Below are 13,200 nucleotides of genomic sequence, written 5' to 3' on the forward strand. Positions count from 1 at the left end.
GGAGCTTGTTAAACAGCCCCACCCCAGAGTCGTTGGATTAGAGACCCAGGAAGGGGCCTGGAAGCTGGGGTTTGGGATCGGCTGGTACCCAGGCCTGTGGTCATCGTGGTCAGCCTGGGTGCTGCCCATTCTGCGGCTCTGGGCTGGGAGCTGCTCTAGGGGGTGCAGCCCTGGGTGGGGCTGGTGGTTGTCACCCCCGAGGAAGTTAACGGGCTGCAGGGGCTGGGGACTTGTGGGCAACATCTGCCTCTGGGCCTTTTCCTGGGGTGCCCAGTGCCTGGGGGCCTCTGGCTGCTGGCTGTGTTTAAGGACCAGCCACTGAGCCTTTGGGAAACTTTCCAGGAGAAGCGAAGGCCCAGAGGGGAGGGTGAGTGGGGCTGCCGGTGCTGGGAAGGAGTCGGCCCGGCGGCCCTGCTGTTACCTCAGCCTGACGTAGGCACTGCAAGGAGGCCCGAGACCAAGCCATTTACCGCTCAGCTTTGTTTTCACTGCCAAGTGTTGTAAAAGTGCGATCCTCACGCCATCTCTGGGCCCGCCCTGGGGGCACTGAGGGCCAGGAGGGAACCGGTGGTTGGGGAGCAGGAGGCAGCTGCTCGGTGCCCGCAAGTCACCAGCTGTTTCCAAGTCCTGCTGGGCCTGGTGGGTGTGTGAGTGTGTGTGTGTGTGTTGGACTCATCAGCTGTGAGTCTGTGAACATGTGTGTTTGTGTGTCCGTGTGCGAATTTGTATGTATGTATGTGAGCCTTTAAGTGTCAACATGTGTGTGTTGTATGTGTGTCAGTATGTGTTAATATTTATGCGTGAGTCCATGGGTGTCAGCGTATCTGTTTGTGTGGGTGGGTGTCAAAGTGTATGTGTTTGCACATGTCTGTGTGTGCACATCTGTCCGAGTGTCAGTTCTTGTATATGTTCGTGTGTGTCTCTGTGTATGGGTGCCAGTGTGCACGTGTGTGTGTGTGTCTGTGAGTCTGGGCATGTCGGTGTGTTTGTGTGTGTGTGTGTGAGTCTGGGCGTGTGTGTGTGTGTGTGAGTCTGGCATGTCTGTGTTTGTGTGTGTGTGTGTGTGAGTCTGGGCATGTCGGTGTGTTTGTGTGTGTGTGTGTGTGAGTCTGGGCATGTCGGTGTGTTTGTGTGTGTGTGTGTGTGAGTCTGGGCGTGTGTGTGTGTGTGTGAGTCTGGCATGTCTGTGTTTGTGTGTGTGTGTGTGTGAGTCTGGGCATGTCGGTGTGTTTGTGTGTGTGTGTGTGTGAGTCTGGGCGTGTGTGTGTGTGTGTGTGTGTGAGAGTCTGGCATGTCTGTGTTTGTGTGTGTGTGTGTGTGAGTCTGGGCATGTGTGTGTGTGTGTGTGTGTATACAGTTCTCCTGGAAGTGTGCTGAGCGCCGGGAAGAAGAGCCCCCCGTCTTCCATGTTGCGCCTGTGGCCACCAGGTGCCGGGTGAGGGTTCTGCCCAGCCCTGGCCTGTCACCCTCAGCACAGCCTCATGTGGGAGCCTACTCTCCTGTCACCCCAACTTTCCAGGCGAGGACAGGGGGGCCCAGAGGGGCTCGGACTCTCTCAGCTCACCTAATTACAGTGGCCCATCTGGACCCCAGACCCAGGTGCTCGGACCTGAGGGCAGAACTGCTGAGCCACCCCTGTGGCCTGGGGGGTGCCCCTGTGCCCCAGGAAGTACCCTGGGCAGCCGCTCCAGGGCAAAGGGCAGGACCTTAGGAAAAGTGACAGTTCTGGAACCCGTCTCAGCCATCCTCCACCCCAGCCTCCCTGCCTTCATTAATGGCCTTCCGGACACACCAAACAGATACACAGGTTCACTCTGAGAGCCTCCTGTGGGCACCTGGCAATTGCAGGGGCTGATAGGGCCAAAGCCACTGGCACAAGGTGAGACACACCTGCCCGCTGAGCCAGGATTTAAGTGGTTGGCAGTAGACACTCTTGGGATTGCAGAGGCAAGGTGAACTGGTGTGGTGACCTGGTGTGGTGACCTGGTGTGGAGCCTGGTGTGGTGACCTGGCGTGGGGCCTGGCGTGGGGCCTGGTGTGGAGACCTGGCGTGACCAGGTGTGGTGACCTGGAGTGGTGACCTGGAGTGGTGACCGGGCGTGGTGACCTGGAGTGGTGACCAGGCGTGGTGACCTGTTGTGGTGACCTGGCATGGTGACCTGTTGTGGTGACCTGTTGTGGTGACCTGGAGTGGTGACCTGGTGTGGAGCCTGGAGTGGGGCCTCAGCGTCCCCTCCCTGAGAGCCCACCTGAGCCAGCACAGGGAGGGAGAGAACTACTGGTCTCAGATGGTGCTCTGCTGCTGGAATACGCAGATTTAAAAGAATCCAAGGGAGCGGAACATTTACTGCTGAAGTAGTTTCAGATGGAATTAGGCACCTACATCAAACCTGCTACAGCTTCTCTTCTCTTTCCACTGTTCCCAGAACACAGCGTGTGCTTTAGATCTGTGCACACGTGGAAAACGAGGCTGGTGGAGAAGGCCAGGGCCGGCCAGACCTTGGAGTTGTGCAATCAATTCAACCTTGTCATTTGTTATTATTAAAATTATATTGATAAAGTATAATACAGCAAGCATTTCCGTTTTAGTGAGACACTTCTCCACGTGAGCTAGGTGTTGATTGTCTGCAGTTCTGGGAGCAGCTTGTAGGAAAGACCGAGGCTCAGCTGGAAGGGACTTGCCAGGCCACCAAGCCAAGGGCAGGGGCCGCCATCCCTGAAGCCAGCTGGCTCTGCATTCAGGGCTCTCTGCTGGAGGGTGCTGGAGGGGCCTGAGAATGCCTGGGGCACCTGGGCGGGGGGCTCTCTAGCTCTGCTCTCACTCTCTTTGCCCCCTGGGATGAGGAGAGGAAGCCCATGGCCACCCCTCTCCTGCAGACTCCCAGACGGAGCCAAGTAAGCGGCTCACTGGCAGGGAGGCGGCCGCTGCCCGGTGGGCCTTCCAGGACTCCATGTGGACTTGGCCTGTGTTAGCTGCTGGCTGGGGTGAGAAGGAGCTCTGGGGTCCGGGTGGGAGAGAGCCTTGCTGCCCCTGGGTTCTACCAGGACCCTCAGAACCTTCTGGTCTGACTGCTCCTCTGTCCACTTGCCTCTCTCTCCCTGACAAGGGAATGGGGGTGTTGATGCCCACAGGCTGTGTCAGCCAGGGGTGAGGTCTGCACCAGGTGCAGGGCAATCCCTTCCTGCTCCCACCCTCAGACTCGCCTGCTCTGCAGCAAAGGAGCATGCCCCTTTCTGGTTGTGAGTGTGTGAGTGTGTGCACATGTGTGCAAGTGTGTGCATGGGCATGTGTAGGTATGTGAGTGAGTGTGAACGCATGGATATGTGAGTGTGCAAGAGTGTGACTCATGGGCGTTGTGTGTGAGTGAGTGTGAGTGGGTGTGGAGGAGCTCACCACACTCTCCCATCTGATGAAACTGGTAATGACATCAACCTTTTGATGCCCACTGGGACCGTTCCATGTGTTCTGTTCTGTCAACAGGACTGTATTATTTAGGGTTTTCTGGGGAAACAGAATCAACGAGAGATATCTAAATAAAAGACCTTATAAAAGTGTCTCATGCAACTGTGGGGATGCACAAGTCCAAATTCCATAGGGCAGGCAGCAAACTGGCAACTCGGATGAATTCCTCAGGAAACGCTTCGCTGGTCAGCTGAAGAAGAAGAAGGTCCTCTATCTGTCTCACTTAAAAGTTTTCAACTGATTGGATTAAATCCAGCTGACTGCATTCTCTCATTGTGGAAGACACGCCCTTCATTGACGTCATCAGTCACAGCTGCAGCCAATTGACTGATGATTTATTAAACCAGCCTTCTCGTTTATTAATAAGCCACAAATGTCCTTGCAGTAACGGTTAGGCCAGTGCTTGCTTGACCAGACACTTGGATACCATCACCTGGCCAAGTTGACACATGAAACTAACCATCACAAGGACCTAGGATGAGAAGAGGGGTGAATTTATGTACGAAACCTCACCTGGAACTTCCAGCAGCTCTAATGGGGGTGGTGGAGGGTGGGAGCAGGGTTGCCAGATAAAAGAGAAGACACCCAGATAGATGAGTGTAAGAGAAACTATGAATAATTTTTTAGTATAAGTATGTCCTGTGCCATCCATATACTAAAAACTTATTTGTTGTTTATCCACAATTCAAATGTCACTGGGTGTCCTGTATTCTTTTTGCCGAGTCTGCTCCCCTAGGTGAGGGCCTTCTCTGCTACCCAGCTCTGGTCCCTGGGGCCCTCTCACTGCGGGGACCCCGGGCTCCCTTTTCCCAGGCCAGCCCTGCTTTCCCTTCACACCCTGGAGGGGGGTTTGGACCCTGCACTTAGCAGGCAGGACAGACCGGGCACCGCAGAGGGAGGGCCTGGGAGCCAGGCGCCCTTTCTGTGAGGGGCTCCAAGGATGGCTGTGGACGTGGCCCCTCTGACCACGTCTGACTGACCCCTCTCTGCCACCATCGGTCAGCAGCCTGTCCCTTCATTGAGAAGGGGCCAGAGCAGGGCTTGGCTTAACCTTTGGATGGCACATTTCACTTCTCTGTGCCTCAGTTTCCTCATTTGCAAAAGGACGTGTGACAGTACCACCCACAGGGCCACTGGGGAGCGGATGAGTTAGTATTTTTGATGCTCTGGGCACAGAGCCAGCCTGTGTTCCGTGCTACCAAGGAGTTTAAGTTCAGTGAGTCACACGTGGCCGGCTCAGAAGACTGGCTGCAGAGCCGGGAGAGGAGCTGACCCCGAAGGCTGAATCCAGAGCCCCGGTGGCCTGTGGGAAGACGGAAAGAGTTACTGGAAATGGGTTTGTGTCTTTCCGCATCAAACATTACTTACCTGTATTTTAAAAGGAACACGGTATAACCTGTTTATCTGCCCCAGAGAGAGTTCAGGGTTTGGAGGGATTTCTTGACTGGATGGCGGGCTCTCTGTAGAGGAAGCAGCCCTGCTGGAAAAGGATGAGCTTAACTTGAAGCTTGCTGAGATTCTGGGGGTCATCTACACTGGCACTGATGGCAGCCCCAGGGCTGGGCCTGCCTGGCCCCCACGGCCTGCCTTGTTGGGCCTCATCAGAGGCCCTGGCACTGAGGGGTTGGCTGCTCCAAATGCCCATACCCCCCAGGCCGTGGGCTCCTCCAGGGTGCAGGAGCTAGCTCAAAGCCATTTCTGTGCCCCAGCACTGGGCCTGGCCTTCGGGAACCAGCCAGGGGTATTAAAAGGAAGGATGGCAGAGTGGCGAGTGGAATCCCCCCCGTGGCTTAGGATAAACCCCAGGGCAAAGAGCTTCCCGCAGGGTGCAGGGAAGTGTCCCCTGGAGGCCCTGCTCCATCGTGGACAGTTCCCCCTGGCTGACCTTCATGTTCTCTGATGGCCCAAGACACGACACAACAAATGACCTCTCCCTGGTGTTATCAGATCCCCAGTCTTGGCTGAGACTTAAATGAGAAGAACCCTTTCTTTAAAGGAACACTGATCCAAAAGATCAATGATGCATTCAAGAGGTCGAGGGTGAGCGCTCTGGGGTACAGGTGCCTGGGACCCTCTACCACCCGCCCCAGGCACCAGTTCCTGTGGGTGACCGAGGAGAGCCTGGGGGTCCCAGGGGTGAGATGGGACAGGGGCCTTCATGATAGCGAACTCCACATGAGGCACTTCCTGACCATTTTACTTATAGTCACTCATTTAGTCCTCACAGCAACTACATGGTAGGTTTTATTGTCATTCCCATTTCAGAGATGCGGGAGCCGAGGCTCAGAGAGGTTAAGTGCCTTCCTCAAGGTCACCCAGCCCCGAAGTCAGAAGTGCTAGAGCTAGAATCTAGGCCACCTCACTCTAAGTGTGTGCTACTGAAGGCTTCCCTGCAGAGCCTGCCCCTGAGCGCGCCAGTGATGCTTTGCTTCCAAAATATGCCTTTTCTGATTTTGCACCAACGGCCACCCGAGGGCAGTTCCTTCCAGTCATGTCTTCTTCGCTTAGGGCCTGGGCCAGGCACAGAGAGAATTCAGACACTGGCCCTGCCCTAGAGGTGCCTGCAGGATGGGTGGGCATGTGGGGGGGGGGGGACACAGACCGTAGCTGGAGTGGTGGGCACTGGCACTGGTGGGCACCAAGGGGAAGTGACATCGGGCCTGTCTGCCCACTCAAGCTCATGGAAGGCCCTGCTAGATTAGCAAGGGGCCACCTCCCATTGCCTCCCGCCCCCCATGGGGCCTGGCCTCAGGCCCCCAGTGTAGCCCCTGGAGCCCCCCACGGCCTAAAGGCAGGGCCTCAGCTGACTGCCCATCCCCCTTCTGAGCACCTTCCCGCCACCCCCAACCCCATTTGGAATTAATGGCCCCACCCAGGGAGGAAGCTGCAGGTCTCTGGTGACACATGACCTTTTTCTTTCTCAAACCAGAATCACTCCTCACAGCCCCATCCTCCAGGATCCTCAGCTTTGTGATGCATGCCCCTCTATTCTTTTTTTTCTCTTTATCTCTGTTTGTCTGTCTTTCAACAAATATAGTTAGACCATCCCAAATAAGATGTTTAATCCCTGGCCAAAAAACCCACGCTCAGAGTAGCAGAACATTCCTTGATCATGAGCTCTGGAGCAGCATTTCTGGGGTCAGTGGAAAGATGGACGGGCTCACGGGGAAGCCCGAGTGGCTAGGGCCACAGCGCAAGCCCCCAGCCCAGATGAAAGAGGCAGCTTGTGCTGTGGGTGTGACAATTATCCCCCAGGAGGGGAAGGATGACTCTGTCTTTGCTCTAGAGGGCGCCTCATCCAAGTTGAGAGGAGTCATGGAGGGCCAGGCCAAGTGCTATGAAAGAGGGGAAATCCAGGAAGGCTTCCTGGTGAGTGCAGCACCCAAGATGGGCCTGAGAGAAGTAGTGACTGGGAGACTGCAAGGGCCAAAAGACCCCACAGACAGCAGGAACAGCCTGCCCAAAGGCAGGGAGCAGGAAAGCACAGGAAAGCAAGGAGTAATTTATTTGATGTGCACTTCAGAGTAGTGCTGTGAGTGTGGTAGCAACCTGCTAGGCAGCTTGGTTGGGGTCATGAGGCAGCAGAGGGCCCTGAATGCCAGGAAACCAATCTGCTGGCATTGAGCACCATTGAACCCTCTGAAATGGGCAGCAGAAGGATCAGAACAGGGAGCTAGTGTGAAACCCGACGTGTCAGCCCACAGGTTGACAAGCACAAACCCCCGTCGGGGCTCACTGCTCTCTTTCTGATCATCGTACAAGCTCCCTTTGTTCTAACTGTCAGAATTTGACACGTTCCATCTTGAAGCTGAAGTCTGTGAGAAGATAAGTTCTTTAAAACCAGACACAGTGGGTAATTTGGGAGAACATATTTCAACTTCAAGATGGTTTATAATCATGCAAATATTTGGAGAGCTTCATTTTGTCTTTCAGCATGTGTTAAGGAGGTGAGCTGGTTACAGCGGAGTGTGTATTTCAGTCACTTACATGTAGCTGTTCAGGATTTGTTTGTTCAGCGCTTATTTGCCCAGAGCCTACTCGGGGCTGGTAGGGACTCAGAGATGCTGACATTGGGTGCTTGCCCTGGAGGCCCCCAGCCCGGGGGGAGGTCACCACCAGGAGGACAACCAGGATCCGCTGGGTCCATCCTGATGCTCAACACAGGGGCAGGGTGCGGCAGGGCCATTGGAGGAAATGACTCAGCAACTGCTGAAAGCACAGCTCACAGCCCATTGCCCAGCATCTTCTTTCTTTCCCCAGGAAGAGGTTGGGAGGGAGAGAGACAGCGGTTAAGAGACGGGTTTCAAACACCAGGCCCTGCCACTTTCTGGCTGGGTGGCCTTGGGCAAGTTACCTAAACTCTCTGACCCTCAGCTTCTCCAGGAAAAGGGAGATAACTGTCACACCCACAGCACAGGGGTGTGTGGGGATTAAATGAAACAGCTCAGACGGCACTTTGCACCTGACTGGCACGCTATGTGTGCATGCACAGAAGCTCTCATGTTTGCTATAATGATGCTGGGGTTTGTGCTTGTCAACCTGTGGGTTGACACGTCGGGTTTCACACTAGCTCCCTGTTCTGATCCTTCTGCTGCCCATTTCAGAGGGTTCAACGGTGCTCACTGCCAGCAAATTGGTTTCCTAGCATTCAGGGCCCTCTGCTGCCTCATGACCCCGACCAAGCTGCCTAGCAGGTTGCTACCACACTCACAGCACTACTCTGAAGTGCACATCAAATAAATCACTCCTTGCTTTCCTGCTCCCTGCCTTTGGGCAGGCTGTTCCTGCTGTCTGTGGGGTCTTTTGGCCCTTGCAGTCTCCCAGTCACTACTTCTCACAGGCCCATCTTGGGTGCTGCACTTGATTTCCCCTCTTTCATAGCACTTGGCCTGGCCCTCCATGACTCCTCTCAGCTTGGATGAGATGCACTCTAGAGCAAAGATGGAGTCGTCCTTCCCCTCCTGGGCCTAGTACAGTCTGGTTGCTCCTGTCATCCTGACACTTCTTGGCATTGGGACATGGACAGCTGGACATGGGCAGCGGTTGCAGCAGGCAGTGGTGGGCATGGCAATGAACTGGGAATGTTCCTGAGGACCAAGGCTGGAGGGGGAAAGGAGCAGCTGTTTCCATTTTTCCTGTCCTTTCCAGGCCAATGCTCTGGGGCTGGAAAGACAGGGCTGGGAGTCTGATTGGAAGACAGAGCTGGTTTCTGGGTTCGCTTCCTCGTTTGCTTATTTAAAGGAGCAATGACTCATGTCGTCATGGTGCCCTTGACGAACATTTCAAGTATTGCCAATGTCCCGTGTTAGGAGGTCTGACCCTCGGGACTAAGTTGCGTCAGACGGGGCACTGCTTGGGGTCAGCTTCCAGGAAAGTGGCCTTCGCTTTGTTGTTTTGGGCTGCACATTCCAGCTGGCCTCGGTTGGGCCAACGTGAGAGGAGACCTAGATCGAGGCAACCTTGAACTCGCTGTCATGGGAACCTGAAAGGATGTGCAGTTCAGGGCGTTTGTGGAGGTCTCCATGTGCAGTTTAGGGGGTTTGGGGGGCTCTCCATGGGCACCTCTTTTTCCTAACCTGGTTGCCAGGACGACCTGCTGAAGTCCCAGCAGGGCCTGCGTGCAGTGCTCCGTTGGTAACGGCCCCTGTGCGACGCAAAAACAAAGATCATAAAATGGGTTGGTTTAAACATTGGGACTTTATTGGCTCATTGTTTTGAGGCTAGAGGAGAACAAAATTGAGGCATCAGCAAGGCGATGATTTCTCCCAGCAGACTGGCGTTCTGGGGCTGGCGGCTGGCGATCCGTGCTCCTTGGCTTTTCCGTCACGTGACAATGCACATGGCGGCGTGTTCTGCTTTCTCCTCCAGGTTTCATTGACTTCCAGCTTCTGGACTGCCCCCCATGACTTTTCTCCCCATCGTACTTTCCCTCAGCTCCTAAAGGCCTCAGCAACTTGGGTTAAAGCCCAGCCCGATTCCGTTGGCTGAGCTTATTTATGATGGCCAAGGCTTGGTACTTGACAGACCTTTTGCAGGGGACATGATTCAATCCCCGACACCGGGAAGGGAGGTTTTGTCATCTGATGAGTGTGGGAAATCCCTTTCATGGGGATCCCCATTGCCCAATAAACACCACTAGCAAGGCTCTGAAAAGTCCCACAGTTTACACAGATAACATTTCTTTGCTCCATCAGCTGAGAGGGCCTAAAAGAAATGACACTCCGGTGGCAACACCACATCTAGAACCAGAACTTGAAGTCTAAAACCACTCTCCAATGAGAGGAAACAGGGCTCCTGGGAGAAGTGGCTGATCATAGGTCTGGGGTAAGAAATACACAAGATGAGCCGGGAGCATCTTGTAGTGCCAAAAAGTCAGGAAGTGCTCAAAAAACAGAACAGAACAAAACAAAACAAAACAAAACAAAACAAAACACATTGATGGGCTCCCAAAGGCCAAAGCAGGAATACTTCGAGCAAGAAAATAAAGTAATACTGCATTGTAAATCAAAATACAAAATAAATATCCATGAGTCCATACGTCAATCAATAAATTATTGAATCAATTAATAAATGGGAGAGGAGACAAGCCTCTCATGCAGAAGAATTTCAAATCATTTATGAATCTGCTCTGCCCTTAAGGAAGTGGAACAGAACTCCCAACTCCGCAACTACGGGTGCATAGGGTGAATTTCTTCCAAAGAGCAGAGTAAGGAAAGGGGGGAAAGAGTAACTTTGCAGTGGAGAACCCTTACAAACACGACCCCAGCCAGATGGTCCAGATCAACATCAACAGGCATGAATCATGGTGATCGTCTGTACCCTCGATCTGATGTGGTGAGAGTGGCACTTTGCTCTGTGGTCTTCCCCCCAAAAACTATAACCACAGTCTAATCGAGAGAAAACCAGCAATGAAATTCCAGCGGAACACCTGGCCAGTCATCCAACACACGTCAGGGTCATCAGAACAGAGAAAGGTTGAGAAACTGTCACAGCCAAGAGGAGCCTGGGAGACGCAACGACTAAATGGAATGTGGTGTCCTGGATGGGATCCTGGAACAGAGAAAGGACATTATTGAAAACTAAGGAAATCAGGATAAAGTATGGACTTTAGTCAATAATCATTGGCAGTGATGCAAAATGCTAATAATAGGGGAGCCCGGGCAGGAGAGGAGAGGAGAGGGGTGTACATGGGAACACTCTCTGCCATCTGCTCAATTTTTCTGTAAATTTAAAACTGTTCTAAAAAATAAAGTCTATGAATTTAAAACACACACACACACACACGCGCAGACACAGATATAGCAGAAATAATCCCAAACAGTGAGTAGCAAGTTCTTTTGCATTCATAAGAATGATATGAAGTATAGCATGAACTATGTATTTTGTACAAATAATGAATTGAAGGCAGAAGAAAAATAAGTCTTGCAGTAAAGAAACTTGATTCATGTTACTTAGACCAAGGCTTGGCACACTTTGAGTGCAAAGGGCCAAAGAGTAAACACCCGAGCCTTTGCAGGCCATACAGCATCTGTCATAGCCACTCAACTCTGCTGTTACTGTGTGAAAGCAGCCAAAGACAACACCCAGGTCAACGTTCCAGTAAAACTTTATTTATGAAAACAGGAGGCAGGCCGAATTTGGCCCAAAGGCCTGTTTTAGTTTGCTGAAGCTGATGAAACGTGATTTATAGAAATGGGTTGGCTTTTACAATGGGGATTTTTTAACTTACAAGTTTACGGTTCTGAGGCTGTGGAAAATGTCCAAATTAAGGCCTCCACAGGATGGATAACTTCTCGAAGACTGGCTACCGGCGATCCTCAACTCCTCTGTCACACGGCCAGGTGCGTGGTGACGTCTACTGGATTCTCCCTTCTCTCCCGGGTGGGTTTCGTTGCTTCCAGCTTCTGGCTTCAGCGGCTTTCTCTCTGAGCTCCTGTGTGTGTCCTCCTCTCTCAGCTTCTCTGGCTTTTCTTTCTTTTCTCTTCTCTGTGTATTTCTTTCTGTCTTTTACCCTCTTACAAAGGACTCCAGGAAGAGAACTGAGACCCCCCTGGGGCATGCATCAACTGAAATAACCTAACTAAAAGGTCCCACCCACAACAGGTCTACACCCAACAGGAATGGATTCAAAGGACATGATCTTTACTGGGGTACATCCAGCTTCAAGCCTTCACAGGGCCCTAGCTTGCCATTCCCTGATTTAAGCCACTGTCTCCTTCCCTCCCTCCCTCTTGCCCTCTTTCTTCCTGCCCTCCCCCCCTACAATTTTTTGTGCAGTGACTGTCGTGCGCTAAGAGCATATTTGAGCACAGCCACTTTCTCAAGTCAGGGTGGTTACGTTTCATGCCCAGGATCGCTCTTTGAGCTACTCTGTTATTCACAACTTGAATAATTCAAGACCTATTCAGTGCGGACAAAGGGCGAGTTACAATTATTCACTAGCTACAGCGGTGCAGCCCCTGGAGGTGCAGTGAGCCCAGTGTACGATTCATTCAGGCAGCAGATTTGCCATGATGCAGTTCTTGTGAATTTTGAACGTTTTTAGGGGGGATTTGCATTTAGAATTTTGCACAAAAGGAGGCCTTCTTAACATTTTTTGCATCATGTTTTCCTATCATCCAGTCGCACGGAACATGCCCATGGTGCGTGCTGGTGAGCACCCAGAGGACTGTGGGCTGCGTGGTGCCTGCTTTGGGAACCGCTGGACTGGGGCTTCATGGGGACAAAGTGTTTCGGCCACCGCTGCTGAGTCCGACCCACGCTCCTGGGAGCTCCTGGTTGGCCAAGGCCGGAGCATTGAGTGCAGATCTGGACGACCCTCCCCGGTGACTGCCAATGCGCAGGCTGCTTTCTCGTTCCTGCTTTTCTCCTGACTTCGGCCCTGGACTCTCAGGGAGCCTCAGTGGGAACCTGGAACAGATGCTGTGCCCGGGCCCTGCCCCTCCAAGCGGATCTTTCCCATCGATTGGCTCGGCAGGGCAGCTTCTCCTCGCGTTTGCATCTCTGCTGAGTCAGTGCCTTGGAAAAAAATGTCAGAAAGCCCCAATATTGGCTTTTATTTAATTTCTCTTCGTTAAAGCCTGCCAACTGCTAAAGCAAAGAAGAATTGCTTTCTTGAAGGTTCTCTGGCTTTCGGTTCAGATGCCCAAAGAGCTTTCCAGGAGTGCAGGTCCCCACTGGCAGGTGACATTAGAGAGCATCAGCCGAGCCCCCGGGTTGCTGAGGCCGGTGCCAGCGCCCACTGCCTCTTCTTTCAGTCCTCAGTGCAGTTCTACAAGGGGGATTTTGTCATCCCCATTTTCAGGTTAGCACAGTTAGGTCACTTTCCCCAGGCCACATGGCCGGCGAGTGCCAGAACCAGGGAGAATTCAGATCCTGTGGTCACAAATCCCTGCTCCTTCCTGGGTTCCTTCTGCGACCGGGCCTGGGTGGTGGTGCTGGGGCAGCTGGGGACACCCTGCCCGCCCCCTATGAATGCGGGTCTCTCAGCCAATGTCACATACGGAGTCTTTGTGCCTCAGTTTCCTCATCTGTAAAATTGTGATGGTGCCACCTCCTGGGCTGTCATGAGGACTAAGTGAGCTGATACAAATAAAGTTTTTATCACAATGGTTGATGCACAGTAAATGTGTGATAAATATTATCTATTACTATCCATTATCTTTTAAAAAATTATCCTGGTGCCCCTGAGAGTAGATAGGACTCTTTCTATTTTGTAAGTGAAAAAAACAGAGGCC

This window comes from Choloepus didactylus, chromosome 15, assembly GCF_015220235.1.
Source record: "Choloepus didactylus isolate mChoDid1 chromosome 15, mChoDid1.pri, whole genome shotgun sequence".
Lineage (NCBI taxonomy): Eukaryota > Metazoa > Chordata > Mammalia > Pilosa > Megalonychidae > Choloepus > Choloepus didactylus.